Raw genomic sequence first — 8,582 nt, forward strand, 5'->3', positions numbered from 1 at the left:
TACTGACAGTGAAACAAGAACACAGAAAAATTTATATAAAAAAACTAAACTCCTCCCGAACAGGACATGAAGGCCCAACGGTACCGACCGGCCGCCGAGTCATCCTCAGCCCATAGGCGTCACTGGATGCGGATATGGAGGGCCATGTGGTCAGCACACCGCTCTCCAGGCCGTATGTCAGTTTCCGAGACTCACAAGGGGTGAGTGCACCCCGCGTGCCAGCAGCGCTCGGCAGACTGGATGGTCACCCATCCAAGTGCTAGCCCAGCCCGACAACGCTTAACTTCGGTGATCTGACGGAAACCGGTGTTACCACTGCGGCAAGGCCGTTGGCATAGAAAAATTTATACACACATCAAAAAAAGTTTTGCATCACATCGGTTCCCAGACCTCCTGAAAATAGACGTTAACTGTGCATATTGTATCACAGACACAATCCCTCTGTTCAGAGAAGTCACTAAACCCGCCCAAAGATGTAAACAACCATGCATGAGGAGCACCTATTAGACGGACGGTGTCCGACAGCCGATCAGTTCCAGTCATTCCAACAGAAAGGAGGTTCAAATGGTTCAAATGGCTCTGAGCACTATGCGACTTAACTTCTGAGGTCATCAGTCGCCTAGAACTTAGAACTAATTAAACCTAACTAACCTAAGGACATCACACACATCCATGCCCGAGGCAGGATTCGAACCTGCGACCGTAGCGGTCACGCGGTTCCAGACTGAAGCGCCTTTAGCCGCACGGCCACACCGGCCGGCTAGAAAGGAGGTACAAGGCTCGTGTTGTCTGTAGTTCAGCCATGCCTAGACGGTCAATATCGCGGTTCGATCGCATAAGCATTGTTGCTTTGTGCCACGAAGGGCTCTCAATAAGGTAAGTGTCCAGGCGTCTCGCAGTAAACCAAAGCGATGTTGTTCGGACATGGAGGAGATACAGAGAGACAGGAACTGTCGATGACATGCCTCACTCAGGCCGCCAAAGGGCTACTACTGCAGTGGATGACCGCTACCTACGGTTTGTGCACGGGAGTAACACTGACAGCAACGCCACCATGTTGAGTAACGCTTTTAGTGCATCCACAGGACGTCGTGTTACGACTCAAACTGTGCGCAATAGGCTGCATGATGCGCAACTTCACTCCCGCAGTCAGTGGCGAGGTCCACCTTTGCAACCACGACACCATGCAGCGCGGTACAGATGGGCCCAACAACATGCCGAATAGACCGCTCAGGATTAGCATCACGGTCTCTTGACCGATGAGTGTCGCATATGCCTTCAACCAGACAACCGACGGAGACGTGTTTGGAGGCAACCCGGTCAGGCTGAACGCCTAAGACACACAGTCCAGCGAGTGCAGCAAGGTGGAGGTTCCCTGCTGTTTTGGGATGGCATTGTGTGGGGCCGACGTACGCTTCTGGTGGTCATGGAAGGGTTCGTAATGGCTGTACGATACGTGAATGCCATCCTCCGACCGATAGTGCAGCCATATCGTCAGCATATTGGCGAGGCATTTCTCTCAAAGGACGACAATTCGCACCCCCATCGTGCACATCTTTTGAATGACTTCCTTCAGGATAACGACGTCGCTCGACCAGTGGCCAGCATGTTTCCAGACATGAACACTATCGATCATGTCTGGGATGGATTGGAAAGGGCTGTTTATGAACGAGTAGTGGGCCAATCTGGACCAAGAGTGCCGTGATGAACTTGTGGATGGTATGCCACTACGAATACAGTCATGGCATCAGTACAAGAGGACCTGCTACTGGGTATTAGAGGTACCGGTGTGGACAGCAATCTGCACCATCATCTCTGAAAGTCTCACTGTACTATGGTACAACATGCAATGTGTGTATTCATCAGCAATAAAAAGGGCGGAAATGATGTTAATGTTGATCTTTGTACAGGTCCTCTCGGAACTGAGGTGATGCAAAACTTTTTTTGATGTGTGTGAGTTATGAATTAGGAACCCAGCTGTAATAACGCATCAGTTTCCTATTGTGCTTCTAATTTTTTTTTTCTTTTTGTTACTGTTTTTCACATGAGATTATTACAGTATCTGGTCGCCACACAGTACTTGAAAATGATACTGTTACTAGCACCCCCGCTATTGACTAACAATTAAGGCCTTCCCTTGTTCAGTCCCACCTGACTGGAAAACAGCGCAGGTCACTCCTGTTTCCAAAAAGGTAAAACGTAGATGCACAGAACTACAGAGCATTATCTCTGACGGTCGTCAGATGGAGGATTCTGGCGCATACTGTATGGTCGAACGTTATGACGTCGCTGTAGGAAACAAGCTTCTGTCAGAGGATCAGCATTAATTCATCAAAAACCATCGGAATGGAACGCAACGTCCTTTATCATACACAATGTGTAGCAAACAATGGATGTAAGTGAAAAGGCACCACGTCGTCGAGTACTAATCATCAGTATCTACATCTACATCTACATGAACGGCAGAGAATTCATCGAAACACATTTCTCTACCGTTACACTCTCAAATAGCGCCTGGAGAAAATGAACACTTATATCTTTCCGAGCGAGCTCTGATTTCTCTTCTTTCGCTATGATGATCGCACTGAATGAGATCGACCACGTAATAAAATTCGCCGACACGGAAGTTCTGGCTGTAGAGAAGCACTATGACACGCGCTTGTTCAGAGAAGCTGTAGAAATACAAAAACACGCGAACAGTTTGAACAAGAAAGAGGAAAGCCTTAAGGTAAACGGATCCTGGCTTCCCGTACTGCAGCGAACGACCGTCGCAGGTTGCAAGAGGAGAACCGCTACGGAAATGACCGCAGAGAAGCCCTCGGACGTTGGCGCGCCAGGTACATATAGTCTGCGCCCGCGAGCTCGGCTCCAGTTCACCACCGGCAATGAAGGGTGGAGCTTTGACAATGCCAGCCACTCGTGCTGGCGAAACGTCAGAAAAATCATTATATGAACGTCGGCCGAAGAACCCGAGACAGAAGCCAATAGGCAGTTTGTCAACAAGTGGCCACGAAAGTCTTAACAGTTTCGACCTCCTTTTGTTTGAACTTTTTCGATATGCTCATTCAATCCTAACAAATGCAGATCCCACAAGCCGCACTGCAGTACTGCAGAAGAGGACAGAGAAACAGCCTGTTTAGTAGACCTGTTGGTCTTTGGTTTGCTTGCTCCAAAACATTATTTATGTCATCGTTCCAATTTAAGTTATCCCTAACTGTAATTCGTATTTAGTTGAGTTTACAGCGTTTTGATTTATGTGATTTATCGTGTAACTCCCCCCCATGAACCATGGACCTTGCCGTTGGTGGGCAGGCTTGCGTGCCTCAGTGATACAGATAGCCGTACCGTAGGTACAACCACAACGGAGGGGTATCTGTTGAGAGGCCAGACAAACATGTGGTTCCTGAAGAAGGGCAGCAGCCTTTTCAGTAGTTGCAAGGGCAACAGTCTGGATGATTGACTGATCTGGCCTTGTAACAATAACCAAAACGGCCTTGCTGTGCTGGTACTGCGAACGGCTGAAAGCAAGGGGAAACTACGGCCGTAATTTTTCCCGAGGGCATGCAGCTTTACTGTATGATTAAATGATGATGGCGTCCTCTTGGGTAAAATATTCCGGAGGTAAAATAGTCCCCCATTCGGATCTCCGGGCGGGGACTACTCAAGAGGATGTCGTTATCAGGAGAAAGAAAACTGGCGTTCTACGGATCGGAGCGTGGAATGTCAGATCCCTTAATCGGGCAGGTAGGTTAGAAAATTTAAAAAGGGAAATGGATAGGTTAAAGTTAGATATAGTGGGAATTAGTGTAGTTCGGTGGCAGGAGGAACAAGACTTCTGGTCAGGTGACTACAGGGTTATAAACACAAAGTCAAATAGGGGTAATGCAGGAGTAGGTTTAATAATGAATAGGAAAATAGGAATGCGGGTAAGCTACTACAAACAGCATAGTGAACGCATTATTGTGGCCAAGATAGATGACGAAGAAATTGAAGAAATGTATGATGAAATAAAAGAAATTATTCAGATAGTGAAGGGAGATGAAAATGTAATAGTCATGGGTGACTGGAATTCGAGTGTAGGAAAAGGGAGAGAAGGAAACGTAGTAGGTGAATATGGATTGGTGCTAAGAAATGAAAGAGGAAGCCGCCTGGTAGAATTTTGCACAGAACACAACTTAATCATAGCTAACACTTGGTTTAAGAATCATGATAGAAGGTTGTATACATGGAAGAACCCTGGAGATACTAAAAGGTATCAGATAGATTATATAATGGTAAGACAGAGATTTAGGAACCAGGTTCTAAATTGTAAGACATATCCAGGGGCAGATATGGACTCTGACCACAATCTATTGGTTATGACCTGTAGATTAAAACTGAAGAAACTGCAGAAAAGGTGGGAATTTAAGGAAATGGGACCTGGATAAACTGAAAGAACCATAGGTTGTACAGAGTTTCAGGGAGAGCATAAGGGAACAATTGACAGGAATGGGGGAAAGAAATACAGTAGAAGAAGAATGGGTAGCTTTGAGGGATGAAGTAGTGAAGGCAGCAGAGGATCAAATAGGTAAAAAGACGAGGGCTAGTAGAAATCCTTGGGTAACAGAAGAAATATTGAATTTAATTGATGAAAGGAGAAAATATAAAAACGCAGTAAATGAAGCAGGCAAAAAGGAATACAAACGTCTCAAAAATGAGATCGACAGGAAGTGCAAAATGGCTAAGCAGGGATGGCTAGAGGACAAATGTAAAGATGTAGAGGCTTATCTCACTAGGGGTAAGATAGATACTGCCTTCAGGAAAATTAAAGAGACCTTTGGAGATAAGAGAACCACTTGTATGAACATCAAGAGCTCAGATGGAAACCCAGTTCTAAGCAAAGAAGGGAAAGCAGAAAGGTGGAAGGAGTATATAGAGGGTCTATACAAGCGCGATGCACTTGAGGACAATATTATGGAAATGGAAGAGGATGTAGATGAAGATGAAATGGGAGATACGATACTGCGTGAAGAGTTTGACAGAGCACTGAAGACCTGAGTCGAAACAAGGCCCCCGGAGTAGACAACATTCCATTGGAACTACTGACGGCCTTGGGAGAGCCAGTCCTGACAAAACTCTACCATCTAGTGAGCAAGATGTATGAAACAGGCGAAATACCCTCAGACTTCAAGAAGAACAATCACTTTAATAAGCCACAGCTGCAAAGTACTGACACGAATTCTTTACAGACGAATGGAAAAACTAGTAGAAGCCGACCTCGGGGAAGATGAGTTTGGATTCCGTAGAAATACTGGAACACGTGAGGCAATACTGACCTTACGACTTATTTTAGAAGAAAGATTAAGGAAAGGCAAACCTACGTTTCTAGCATTTGTAGACTTAGAGAAAGCTTTTGACAATGTTGACTGGAATACTCTCTTTCAAATTCTAGGTGGCAGGGGTAAAATACAGGGAGCGAAAGGCTATTTACAATTTGTACAGAAACCAGACGGCAGCTATAAGAGTCGAGGGGCATGAAAAGGAAGCAGTGGTTGGGAAGGGAGTGAGACAGGGTTGTAGCCTATCCCCGATGTTATTCAATCTGTATATTGAGCAAGCAGTGAAGGAAACAAAAGAAAAATTTGGAGTAGGAATTAAAATCCTTGGAGAAGAAATAAAAACTTTGAGGTTCGTCGATGACATTGTAATTCTGTCAGAGACAGCAAAGGACTTGGAAGAGCAGTTGAACGGAATGGATGGTGTCTTGAAGGGAGGGTATAAGATGAACATCAACAAAAGCAAAACGAGGATAATGGAATGTAGTCGAATTAAGTCGGGTGATGTTGAGGGTATTACACTCCTGGAAATTGAAATAAGAACACCGTGAATTCATTGTCCCAGGAAGGGGAAACTTTATTGACACATTCCTGGGGTCAGATACATCACATGATCACACTGACAGAACCACAGGCATATAGACACAGGCAACAGAGCATGCACAATGTCGGCACTAGTACAGTGTATATCCACCTTTCGCAGCAATTCAGGCTGCTATTCTCCCATGGAGACGATCGTAGAGATGCTGGATGTAGTCCTGTGGAACGGCTTGCCATGCCATTTCCACCTGGCGCCTCAGTTGGACCAGCGTTCGTGCTGGACGTGCAGACCGCGTGAGACGACGCTTCATCCAGTCCCAAACATGCTCAATGGGGGACAGATCCGGAGATCTTGCTGGCCAGGGTAGTTGACTTACACCTTCTAGAGCACGTTGGGTGGCACGGGATACATGCGGACGTGCGTTGTCCTTTTGGAACAGCAAGTTCCCTTGCCGGTCTAGGAATGGTAGAACGATGGGTTCGATGACGGTTTGGATGTACCGTGCACTATTCAGTGTCCCCTCGACGATCACCAGTGGTGTAGGGCCAGTGTAGGAGATCGCTCCCCACACCATGATGCCGGGTGTTGGCCCTGTGTGCCTCGGTCGTATGCAGTCCTGATTGTGGCGCTCACCTGCACGGCGCCAAACACGCATACGACCATCATTGGCACCAAGGCAGAAGCGACTCTCATCGCTGAAGACGACACGTCTCCATTCGTCCCTCCATTCACGCCTGTCGCGACACCACTGGAGGCGGGCTGCACGATGTTGAGGCGTGAGCGGAAGACGGCTTAACGGTGTGCGGGACCGTAGCCCAGCTTCATGGAGACGGTTGCGAATGGTCCTCGCCGATACCCCAGGAGCAACAGTGTCCCTAATTTGCTGGGAAGTGGCGGTGCGGTCCCCTACGGCACTGCGTAGGATCCTACGGTCTTGGCGTGCATCCGTGCGTCGCTGCGGTCCGGTCCCAGGTCGACGGGCACGTGCACCTTCCGCCGACCTTTGGCGACAACATCGATGTACTGTGGACACCTCACGCCCCACGTGTTGAGCAATGCGGCGGTACGTCCACCCGGCCTCCCGCATGCCCACTATACGCCGTCGCTCAAAGTCCGTCAACTGCACATACGGTTCACGTCCACGCTGTCGCGGCATGCTACCAGTGTTAAAGACTGCGATGGAGCTCCGTATGCCACGGCAAACTGGCTGACACTGACGGCGGCGGTGCACAAATGCTGCGCAGCTAGCGCCATTCGACTGCCAACACCGTGGTTCCTGGTGTGTCCGCTGTGCCGTGCGTGTGATCATTGCTTGTACAGCCCTCTCGCAGTGTTCGGAGCAAGTATGGTGGGTCTGACACACCGGTGTCAATGTGTTCTTTTTTCCATTTCCAGGAGTGTAGATTAGGAAATGAGACACTTAAAGTAGTAAAGGAGTTTTACTATTTGGGGAGCAAAATAACTGATGATGGTCGAAGTAGAGAGGATATAAAATGTAGACAGCCAATGGCAAGGAAATCGTTTCTGAGGAAGAGAAATTTGTTAACATCGAGTATAGATTTAAGTGTCAGGAAGTCAATTCTGAAAGTATTTGTATGGAGTGTAGCCATGTATGGAAGTGATACATGGACGATAAATAGTTTGGACAAGAAGAGAATAGAAGCTTTTGAAATATGGTGCTACAGAAGAATGCTGAAGATTAGATGGGTAGATCACGTAACTAATGAGGAGGTATTGAATAGGATTGGGGAGAAGAGAAGTTTGTGGCACAACTTGACCAGAAGAAGGGATCGGTTGGTAGGACATGTTCTGAGGCATCAAGGGATCACCAATTTAGTATTGGAGGGCAGCGTGGAGGGTAAAAATCGTAGGGGGAGACCAAGAGATGAATACACTAAGCAGATTCAGAAGGATGTAGGTTGCAGTAGGTACTGGGAGATTTAGGAGCTTGCACAGGATAGAGTAGCATGGAGAGCTGCATCCAACCAGTCTCAGTACTGAAGACCACAACAACAACAACATCGTGTAACTGAAATTTATCGAGTTATTTTGAGTACTCGTGTGGATTACTTCACGTTTTTCATGATTTACAGTCAATTTCCACTTTTTCCGCCCTACAGATATCTTGTCTAAAAAAGCACTCCGTCGTCAAGCCACGAGTGGCCTACCGGGACCATCCGACTACCATGCCATCTTCAGAGGAGGATGCAGATAGAAGGCGCGTGGGGTCAGCACACCGCTCTCCCGGTCGTAAGATGGTATTCTTGACCGAAGCTGCTACTATTCGGTCGAGTAGCTCCTCAATTGGCATCACGAGGCAGAGTACACCCCTAAAAATGGCAACAGTGCATGGCGGCTGGATGGTCACCCTTCCAAGCGCCGGCCACGCCCAACAGCACTTAACTTCGGTGATCTCTCGTGAGCCGGCGTATCCACTGCGGCAAGGCCATTGCCTACCTCGTTTAAATCACTTTACAATTCGTTTTGATCATCTGATGAGTTTACAAAACGGTAAATAGCAGCATCATCCGCGAACAATCTAAGAGGGCTCCTCAGGTTTCCCTCTATATAGTTAATGTAAATCAGGAGCCTATAACATTTCCTTGAGGAATGCTAGATACTACCTACGTGTTACTCGACGAATTTCCGTCAGTTATCACGAACTGTGACCGTATGACAATCCATTCACACAAGTGAAAAAGTGAAACGACACTCGATACGCACGA

At 47.3% G+C, this 8,582-nt stretch overlaps 1 pseudogene; it reads right to left on the bottom strand.

The window, feature by feature from the left end:
- Window positions 1-216: 216 nt before the first annotated feature.
- On the bottom strand, window positions 217-334 carry LOC126177671 (5S ribosomal RNA; annotated as a pseudogene).
- Between the last annotated feature and the right edge of the window lie 8,248 nt (window positions 335-8,582).

Source organism: Schistocerca cancellata, chromosome 3 (assembly GCF_023864275.1).
Source record: "Schistocerca cancellata isolate TAMUIC-IGC-003103 chromosome 3, iqSchCanc2.1, whole genome shotgun sequence".
NCBI lineage: Eukaryota > Metazoa > Arthropoda > Insecta > Orthoptera > Acrididae > Schistocerca > Schistocerca cancellata.